This window comes from Tupaia chinensis, unplaced genomic scaffold, assembly GCF_000334495.1.
Source record: "Tupaia chinensis unplaced genomic scaffold, TupChi_1.0 Scaffold000702_1, whole genome shotgun sequence".
Taxonomy (NCBI): domain Eukaryota; kingdom Metazoa; phylum Chordata; class Mammalia; order Scandentia; family Tupaiidae; genus Tupaia; species Tupaia belangeri.
Window position 1 is genome coordinate 2,752,996 of NW_006160225.1, and position 11,434 is coordinate 2,764,429.

The window sequence follows — 11,434 nt, forward strand, 5'->3', positions numbered from 1 at the left end:
GTTCAAGTCCTGGACCTGGTGACTTAAAACTCACGCTGGGCACGTGTGCGTGTGTGCCCAAGATCCCAAGAGGAGAATGGAGGAGAAGGGATTGTGGCGTGGTCATCCCTCCTGGGGGGTGATTTCTCGCTTTCCGTCTCTCTATCTCTCTCTGTCTTTCTGGCAAGCACACGCGCCCTCTAGCAAAAATCTCTCTCAAAAAAAAAAAAAAGTGGTGGTCTTTATAATTCTGTGCTTCTTCTTAGCAGGCTGTTAAATGTTTGGTAAATCATTAGCTTAATTTCTCTAGTTAAAACCTAAGAAAATTTAAGATTATTATTTGTTGAAGTTGTTTTATATGAACATATATACCACTAAAAATTGAGTATCTAACATAGCCAGTTTATGGATCACAGCTCTGGAAAAAGTTGTAAGATATAACTCCAGTGTATTTTAGGTGTTTCTGCATTTCATTACCAGAGAAACTGAGCAGGTACAAATTCTTTTTTTAACAAAAAATATATGTTTTTCTGAAAATGGTTACAAGCTTTTTTATCACAGTTCACTCTAAGAGTTTGAACCCAGCAACTCCTTGACTCAAATCTAATGGTTGACCTCTTATTCAAATCAAATTTATGTATTCAGAAAGATTATATATATATGTAATTATTTAATTAAATTAATTAATTATTACTATTTTTAATTTTGCTATAGGACGTGTGGGTTCACCAGAGAGAGACAGATACAGAGAGAGAGCGAGAGAGAGTTCATTCATTCTTCCTGCTTATACTATAGGTACATGGCCACTGCTAAATGTAGCTGAAAAACACAAAACCATAGTAAGTATATTCAACTGTGAAACTCAAAGATTTTTGAGATTTTTCAGATTTTTGCCATAAAGGTATATGCATTTGCTAGAGAGAGACAGAGAAAAACAGAGAGAGAGAGAGAAAGAGAGAGAGAGAGTGATAAATCACCTCCTAAAGGCATGGCCATGCCACAGTCCTTTCTTCTCCATTCTCCTTTTGGGATTTTTGGGCATGCATGCCCACGTGCCTGGCATGATTTTCAAACTAGGTCTGGACTTGAACCACGGTCGAACCTTGTCACCTGCTGGCCCCATGCAAAGGTTTTTATAATGCTTCCTGGAAATGATACTGCATTGTCCTTTCCTGTTTACCATTTCACTATTCTGGACAACTATTTTGTAATTTCTCTTCTTTAAAAAAAACTTCTCTTCCATTGTCACTTTCAATATTGCTCCTCTTTGATACAATTTCTTAGTCAACACTTAGCTCTTCCTTTGAGCTAATATTTTCAGAGATACCCATAACTTTAATATGAGTAAAAGAAATGACCTATTTTGCTCTCTTTTTATTTGATCTATTAGATACATTTTAAATATTAGGGGTCAGTGTGGTGGCTAAGGTGCTGGACTCCCATGTGGCCATCTATGATTTGTGTCCTGGAACTGGTGATTTTGTTTTTCTCCCTTTCCCTCTCTCTATGTCTCTGTCTCTCCCTGGTGAGCACATGTGCCCTATAGCAAAACTGAAAATAGTAATAATAATAAATAAATAAAATTAAATAGATAATTCTCTAAGTGTAAATATATGTCTTTCTGAATAGACTTTCCTAATTGACTTTTACTTGTTTTCATCCCCATTAAACAAGATTTTTTCTTTGTTTTGTTTTTAGCTTTTTTTTTTTTTTTTTTTTCACACTTCTTTTCTGGTGCATCCTTTTCTTCCTGACCCATTACTTTTGGAACAACTTAAGAATCCGTCTTTGGTTTTTCTCTTTACATCATATTCTTGGCATGCTTGTCCACTGCCATGGCTTTACCTACTTTTCTATACTTTTGTCTCAAAAGTTTTACAATGAAGTCTTAGCTCACAGTGTGATGATATTCAGAAGTGAAGCCTTTGGGAAGTAAAAAGGTTTAGATAAGGTCATAAGGGTAGGGTATCTTGCATGGGATTAGTGTCCTTGTTACAAGAGAAAATAAAACATGACCACTCTTCTCTATCAAATGAAGAGCAGTCAAGAAGGTGCAGAATGTCTGAAAGCCAGGAATAGGGCCCTTCTTAGGGACCAAATCTACCGGCATCCTGCTGTAGGATTTCCCAGAAGACGAAATATAAACATCTATTGTTTAAGTCACCCAGTCTATGGTATTTTGTTATGGTAGTCTACTGCTGAGATGTGATATATGGATAACTTTCTCCCCTAACTGAATCTGTACTAAAATATCACTTTCTCAATTAGTCCTCTTCTCACCACACTATTAAAATGGTAGCCATCTTGGAGTCTGCCATGAGAGATGAGATCTAGTGCTTTCAGAGATAATAGCAATGAAGATGTTCTGCTGAGAATTCACTCCAGTAGAGACACTGCATCCTTCTCTGTCTCTCTGTGTGCTTCTGATCACTCAGTTTGATCTTCTAGAAATTAAGAAGAAACCAATAACCCATCAGATGACCAGAAATCACAGCAGGGGCACAAAAAAATATGCAAAATTGATAAAATACCTCATTACCAAGGGAAAAGAATAACTCCTCTTTATCCACAGACAGTACAATGAAACTCATGGAAATGTCTGATAAAGAATTTATTCATAATGTCAAAACTAGCAGAAATGGAAGAGGATCGAGTCAATGAACACCAGAAGAAAAAAACTGATGAGTTCCAGGAGATGAGGAAGTTCTTGAGAGTGCTCAAAGAGGAAATGCACACCATAAAAAAGAATCAAATGGAAATGTTGGAGAAGAAGGCTATAATACAGGAAGTCAAAACCTCATTTAAAAGACTAAAAAGCAGACTAGATCAGACAGAAGATTAAATCTCAGATGTAGAAGACAGGATTGCTGGACTAGAGAAATCCACCATAAAGACTGACAAAATAGCCCCCAAAATGAGAATAATATGCAAGAAATACTAGATACCATTAAACATCGAAACATCTGGATAATCAGTATCCCAGCAGGTGAAGAAACTAATAAGGGCAATCTATTCCACGAAACCCTGGAAGAAAATGTCCCAAACCTAGAGAGGCATTAAAAGATCCAGACCCAAGAAATACAAATGACCCCAAATAGTATCAACCCAAGATCTTCTTCAAGACACATGATAGCCAGATTGACCAAAACCACAAAGACAAGATACTCAGACTGGCAAGAGAGAAATGTCAAGCTACCTACAAAAGATATCCCATCAGGCTAACAGTGAATCTCTCATCAGAAATAATGTGAGCAAGGAAAGAATGGGAAAATACATTCAAAGTGTTGAGTGAAAAACAATTTCAAACAAGAATACTCTATCTGGCAAGATTATCCTTCTTATGGGAAGAGAAGACAAGAACAGATAAACAAAACCTGAAAGAATTTACCGACACCAGACCAGCTCTCCAAGAAGTTCTGAAGGAAGTGCTATCCCAGGAAAACTAAAGTCAGATACACAGAAATAAGAGTTCTAAAACAGCTAAGAAAATGGTCAGCTTAATGCTACGGACAAGTTCAGAGTTAAACGTTATCTTCCAGAATTTAAACAGAAAGATTGGACCACAACAGAAGATAAAATACATGAGTTTAAACTAGTGAAATAGAATTTTATGACTTTGACTAAAATATTACTAACCTTCTATGCTTTGTTTTCCAGTGTTAAGGAGTTTTGTCTTCTCTCGAGTTGTGGACAGGTTCATGTACCTACCATTTGAACAGAACCCTAATCTGTTCCCTGGCTTTATGTATTAAGCAAAGTTTTCTTAACGTTTTTAAAATTTTGATTTATGAAAGCTAAAACTGCCTTTCTTGAAATTATATAAAAAGAAAGGGTGTTGAATTTTGTAAAAAAAAAATAAAATGGTAGCCATCTCTCTCAGTACCATAATTTGCCCTTATTTGATGGATAATTTACATGTCAGAGTGCATGTCACATTTAAGTGACTGTATAATTTATTTCTAATTTTAGTTATTCATTGTGTGTGTATTTCCTTTAGATATAACATTGGATTCAGATTATAAAGAGTAGGCACCTTAGTAATTTTCACTAATGCATTCCGAATACCTCTATCTTTGCTTAGCAAGTGGTTCTAAAAGACATTCGTTAAATAAAGGAATAGCTAAACATTTTTTGCCATTATCTTGGCTGTTTGAAAAAACTCTGTGCTTTTAAAACATTTTTGTGAAATGGAGGTAAGCCAGAAGGAACATGGCCAGTGACTCACAGACAGCACCACTGCTTCTGCAGCCCACAGAAATGCAGACTGGGGCCACCAAATGCAGGTGCTCTCATGGAAAGAGGAGGTGAGTGGGACCGACAAAGTGCAAGAAAAACTCGGTGGGGACTTCTGGTCACATAGCTACTGCTTAGAAGGGTGAGGAGGCGTCAAATCACCTGTATCTGTGAGGCTCCAGAGAATGTCCCCAACCACCTCCCTTCCAGGGAGAAAACAAGAAAAACGCTTCTTTGAAACTCCAAATCCCAGACTCCCACCTTGGATTCCAGCAGTCTCCCCCACAGAAGAATAATGAAACTGGAGTAGAACAAACACCCATTGTAGGGAGGTGCATGAGCATACAGCTTCAGAAAACAAATAAATTAATAAATAATGGAACCTCCCACCTACCCCCACTCCAAGCTGGCCAGAGAGCTGCATGGTGCTATGAGCCAACCAGCAGGTAGAGATCCAGTTACGACCAAGACTCACAGCCCGGAGGGAGCGAAAGACACAAAAGAGAGAGTCTCAAACTCAGTAGAGCGGGAGGAATTTGGTCTCTACATCCTGTATGGTAGGCAGGGCAGGCCTGCACTCTCCTTCCCATCAGACTGAAGTCCAGAGGGGTGGCTTCCTGTCCCAACTGTCAACCCACAGTGCAGCTCTCCTGGACTTCCCTGAACTGACAGTGTGGGAAAGAAAAATGGAAGGACACCTGACAGGCAGGTACCAGAGATAATCCCTCAGATCAGAGTGGAGGAGACAGTTCATTGCCCTAGACTGCCCCTTGTTGCTGGTGTACACAATCTAGCTAACTAACTTAAGGCAGGAGTCTGTTCAAACCTGAGCAGCCTCCCTGACCGCCCAGTCATTACAAGTCAGGTGTCTGATAAGGGACTCACATATAGATTGATCTCTTGCCCCCATGAAGACCTTCCCAGAACCTATCCCAACACAGAGGATCACTCTGCCCCTGGGTGTCACACACAGGCCAGGCAGGGCCTGTTTATAGCATCTTACAGACACTTGCCACTATTCCTTCCTAAATAACCTTGCCAGGGCTACATTCGGAAACAGAGTTCACCTGCTGCAAGAAATGAGAGGCAGAGAAAATAAGCCTGGCTAGGATATAAAAGGTACAGCAGGCCTCTGGCCCATCCTGGAACACCTTCCCAGGACCACACCCAGCGTCCAAGAGCTGCCCTGTCTCCCATGGCCAAATTGCCTGCCCAGGACTACATTCAGGCCTCGAGAAAGTCACCATTCTCAGATGTTGCATGCAGGCTGCTCAGAACCTGTATTGTAAGTATGGTAGACAGGCCTATCTCTGCATCCTCCAGGATTGCCCTACAAGGGCTCCAAGTGGATCTGAACTGATACCTTGCCTCCTGGTCTCATGCCCAGGCTATACAAAGCCCTGTTCTGATCTGAAAGACACAGCCAGCTTGCAGCCCCTCCTGAACCACCATGCCAGGGGCATATTTAGTCTGTAGGGCTGTTCTCCCTCCCCCAGTGGTACAAAATCTATTCCAAAAGTTAGACAGTGAGTGCTCTACCAGATTCCTAAATATCAACACAGAGACACAAGAAATATGAAAACACAAGGAAATTTCTCTTCCCAAAAGAACACAATAACTCACTATTGATGAATAAAACACAAGAAATCACAGAAATGTTAGAAAAAGAATACTGAATATTTATTGTAGTAAAACTCAATAAGATTCAAGAAAAAATAGACAAATCAATTCCAAGAGATGAGAAAAATCATTCTATGACATAAAAGAGGAATTCCATGAAGAGACAGACACCTTTAAACTGACTTAAATGGAAATTCTGGAGATAAAAAATACAATATGATAAAATCTCTCTCAAAATAATTATAAATGGATTAGACCATGCAGAAAAAGAATCTCTGACCTTGAAAAAAAATAAATTCCAATATGCCAAAAAGAGTTAAAAAGATCACCACTGAAAATGAAGACTATGTATGGGAAATTCTAAAGACTATTAAGCAGCTGAATATCAGTATTATGAGTATTCCAGAAGGTGAATAGAAAGGTAAAAGCATAGAAAATATGTTCCATGAAATACTATCTGAAAACTTTCCAAATATAGAAAGACATATGGACAGACATCCGAATGTAGGAGACACGGAAGACACCAGATAGATTCTCCGTAAGAGCCTCTGCAAGGCACATCATAGACAAATGGGCAAAAGACAAAGACAACTTTCTAAAAATGGCAGGAGAGAAATGTCAAGTTATTTGCAAAAGATACCCCATCAGAGTAGCCTCAGGTATCTTAACAAAGACAATGTAGACAAAAAAAGAATAAGAAAACATTTAAAATTAAGAAAGAAAAAAAAAATCTCGGCCAAGAATACCATAGTCAGCAAGATTATCCTTCAAATGAGAAGGAGAAATTAAATCATTTCCAGATAAACAAAAATTGTAAGAAAACGATTGAAAAAATGGCAGGAATAAGTACACACATATTGATAACATTGAATGTCAATGGATTACATTCCCCAATTGAAAGACAGTTCAGCTGAATGGATGAATAAAACCAGGAGCCTTCGTATGCTGTTTACACAAAACATACTTCCTTGATAAAGATATACAAAAACTGAGAGTAAAGGACTGGAAAAAGTCATTTTGTGTAAACAGAAACAAACAAACCAAAAGAAAAGCTAGAATGGGAACCAGCGGTTAGCGTAATGGCTATGTCGCTGGACTCCCGCGTAGTTGACTGCGGTTCATGTCCCGGACCCGGTGGCTTAAAACTCATGCCAGGCATGTGTGCGTGCGTGCCCAAGATCCTGAGAGGAGAATGGAGGAGAAGGGATTGCGGCGTGACCATCCCCCCTGGGGGGTGATTTCTTGGATTTCTCGCTTTCTGTCTCTTTGCCTCTCTCCCTCTCTCTCTCTGGCGAGCGCACGTGCCCTATAGCGAAAACCTCTCCAAAAAAGAAAGAAAAGCTAGAATGGATATATTGATACCCAATGAGGTAGACTTCAAGATAAAAACTTTTAAAGAGACAAAGAAGGAACTATACAACATTAAAGGGACTGATTCACCAAGAAGATATAACTATTATATATATTGCACACCCAACACCAGGTGTGTAGATAATTATAATAGTAATATATATGTAAAAGAAAGAGTGCTAAATTTAAAAAGATAGATAGCATCCCATTATTTTTGGGGACGTCAGTACCACACTGTCACCACTGGTCAGGTCACCTATACAAGAAATAAACAGACACAGAGCTAGATAATATCATAAACTGAATGAACATGTCAGACATTTATAGAACATTTCACCCAACTGCTTCAAAATACACATTTTTCTCAGTCTCACATGGAACATTTTTAAAGATTAACTGCATGATAGGTATCAAACGAGCCTTTACAAATTTAAAAGTATAGAAACTATATCTAACATCTGTTCCATTCACAATGCTTAAAACCAACATAAAAAGCCTTTGACACTACACAAGAACATAGAAACTAAGCAATTTACTCCTGAACAACTTTAAAACTACTGAAAAAGTTGAGGCTGAAAGAAAAAAAATTATTGAAACCAGTGATAATGAACACATGATTCACTATAATTTTTCAGACACAGTAAAGCAGGCCTAAGAGAGAAGTGTATAGCAATTAGTGCCCATGTGAAGAAAAAAAAAAAAAAAACCAAAGAACAAAAACAAAAGCAAATACAGCTAGTAAATAAACTTACAGTACATCTCAGAGAATTAGAAAAGCAGCAGCAACAACAACCAAGAACCTTTCCAAAAATAGAGAAAATAGATAATAAAGATTATTGTAGAAATAAATCAAGTTAAGAGTATAATAAATACACAAAAAATAAATGGAACAAAAAATCTGTTTTTTTTTTTGAGTGGATAAACTTGACTAGACAAACCAAGAAAAACTGAGAAAAAAATTGCATAAATAGATCAGTAATAAAACAAGCAATGTAAAAAAAGAAAAAGAAAAAGAAAAAACAAGCAATGTTACAACAGATATCACACAAATACAAAAGATTATGAGAAAATACAAAGAATGACTATATGCCAAAAACTAGAAAATTCAGGTGAGATGGACAAATTTCTGGACATATACAATATTACATGAGTTGAACTGGAAGAAATAGGAAAGCTGAGTCAATCACAACAGACAATGAGACTGAATAAAGTCTTCCAACAAAGAACACTTTTGAAGAATAGTTGACCCTAATTTTTCCCAAACTATTTCTAGACATCCAAAATGAAGGAATCATTTCAGACTCATTCCATGAAACCTCCACCAATTTGATACCAAAGGCAAACAAGGCTATAAAAAAAAAATTAAAAAAATAAAATAAATAAAAATAAATACAGGGGCGGGAGCCATGCATATCATGCTGAACTCCCACATTATTGACTGCCGTTTGAGCCCCAAACCTGGAGGCTTGAAAATCACACTGGGCCTGTGTGCATGTGTGCGCAAAATCCCAGGAGAAGAATGAAGGAGAAGTAGTTGCAGTGTGATCATCTTCCCTGGGGGTGGGAGTGATTTCTCACTTTCCTTTTTACTGTGTTGGTTTTTCTCTCTCCAGCTAGTGTACACACCCTATGGCAAAAATCTTAAAAAAAAAAAAAAAGAGAGAGAGAGAGAGAGAGAGAAGAAAGGAAACTACAGACCAATATCTATGATGAATACAGATGTAAATATTCTCAACAAAATATTAGCAAAACAAATCCAACACACATTAAAAAGATTATACACCCAACAAAGTAAGCTATATCCCAGGGATGCAAAGATTGCTCAGCACATGCAAAACAATAAATGTAATGTATCACATTAGTAGAACAAAAGATAAAAAAATCATATAATCATATCAATTCATGTAGAAAAAGCATTTGATAAAATACAACCCTTCATGATTAAGACTCTGAACAAAATTGTTACAGAAGGTGCAATTCTTTTTTATATATATATATTTTTTGAGAGGTTTTTGCTATAGGGTGTGTGTGCTCACCAAACAGACAGAGAGAGACAGAGAGACAGAAAGCGAGAAATCACCCCCCCGGGGAGATGGCCACGCCGCAATCCCTTCTCCTCCATTATCCTCTCGGGATATTGGACACGCTCACACATGTGCCGGCGTGAGTTTTAAGCCACCGGGTCCAGGACATGAACCGTGGTCGACTACATGGGAGTCCAGCGACATAGCCATTACACTAACTGCTGATTCCAGAAGGTGCAATTCTTAACACAATAGAAGCCATGTATGACAAACATATACGCAACATTATACATTATACTCAATGACAAAAGCTGAGGGCTTTCTCATTAAAAACTAGAACAAGACAAAATTTTCTACTTTCTCCACTCCTTTTGACATTGCAATGGAAATCCTAGCGAATGTAATCAGAGAAGAGAGAAAAATAAAAGACATTTGAATAGGAATGGAAATAGTGAAACTGTCCCTAACTGCAAATGACATGACTGCATACATTGAAAGTCCAAGAGAATCAACAAGAAATGTTCAAGACATCATAGATGAATTTGGAAAAGCTGCAAAATTGGAGGATACAAATCAATATACAAAAATCTATAAAATAGATTAAAATCTATTTTAATCTTTAAAAAAAATCTATAGACTTTTTATACATCAACAGGGAGCACACTTAGGCAGTCAAAGAAAACAATGACATTTACAACAGTCACAATAAATGAATGAAAGAATGAACGAGTGACTAAGTGAATGAAGTACCTGTAAGTAAATTGAAAGGTGAAAGCCATCTACAAAACAACTCAAAACAAATAAACAAAAAAGAAAATGACAAACTGAAAAAAATTGAGATACGATCCCACAAATGAAAAGACATATCATGTTCTTGGATTGGAATAATATAGTCAAAATGTCTATACTAACCAAATTAATATAAAAATTTAATAAGATTCTAATAAAATTGACAGTGACATTCTTCACAGAAATAGAAAAAGCATTGGGCTGGTAGGTGGTATGGTGGTTAAGGGCTCTGGACTCCCACATGGTCAACCATGGTTCAAGTCCCAGACCTGGTGGCTTGCTTTATCACTTTCTCTCTCTCTTCGGTCAAATTAAAATAAATAAATTAATTAATTTAAAAAAATACTTAAAAAAAAAAAGAAATAGGAAAAGCAATCATAAAATATATCTGGAATCATAAAAGACCCCACATTGCCCAGACACTGATGTGCAAAAGAGTAAAGGAGGGATCATCTCACTATACAGTCTCAAAAATATATTACAAAGCATCATGATACTGGCACAGGAAAAGACACATAGTCAAAGGGAAAATAATAGAGGACCCAGAAATAAACTCCAAAACATATGGCCAACAGATTTTTGACAAAAGACTCCAAGACAATCCACTGGAGAAAACAAAGCAAATGGGGCTAAAAGAACTGGATATCCAACTATAGAAAAAGAAAACTGGACACCGATTCCTCACCAATAACAGAAGTCAATTCAATATTGATCAACAATCTAAATATTAATCTTTTTTATTTAAATTTATTTGTTTACGTTCATTCACTGTACATCATTACAGCATACAAAATGAGATTTTCCATCCAGAGTACACTGTATTTTGTCTCAATCAAGCACATCAACATACGTGCTATTGTCAACAAATAATTTTCCATTTCTTGATTCCTGTATATTTTGCTTTTTTTCCCCCCTCCTTGATTCCCTATCTCTTACCCTCTGCCATCTCCCAGTCTCCTCCCACACTGACTCTGGTATCTATGTTTACTTTCTATACTGTTTTCCCCCCATTTTTTATTGAATTACTAAAGATCTTAATTAATCTAAATATTTTCATAGCAAACACAGCTGATATATACATTTCTATGAACACAAGTCTAACTTTAGGCATCCTATAAAGTAGTATCTAGCTGGGATATATATCTTAACTGCGGTCATTGAATGGATTTTTTTTCTGAAACTTTTCTTTTTTTTTGTAACTTAATTTACATTTTTTTCCTGAGCATAATCACAGCATACAAAATGTGATTTCCCATCCAGAATATATTGCATAGTGACTTAATCATGCATATTATTATCCAAAATTTTCCATTTATACTTCCTAGAATTTTCTACGCCTCTTTCTGACCCTCTGTCCTTTCCCACCCTCTTCTCCCACTGTCTACAATTGTCTTCTATTCCTTTTCTGCCCACATTGTATTGATCACACAATTTCTTAA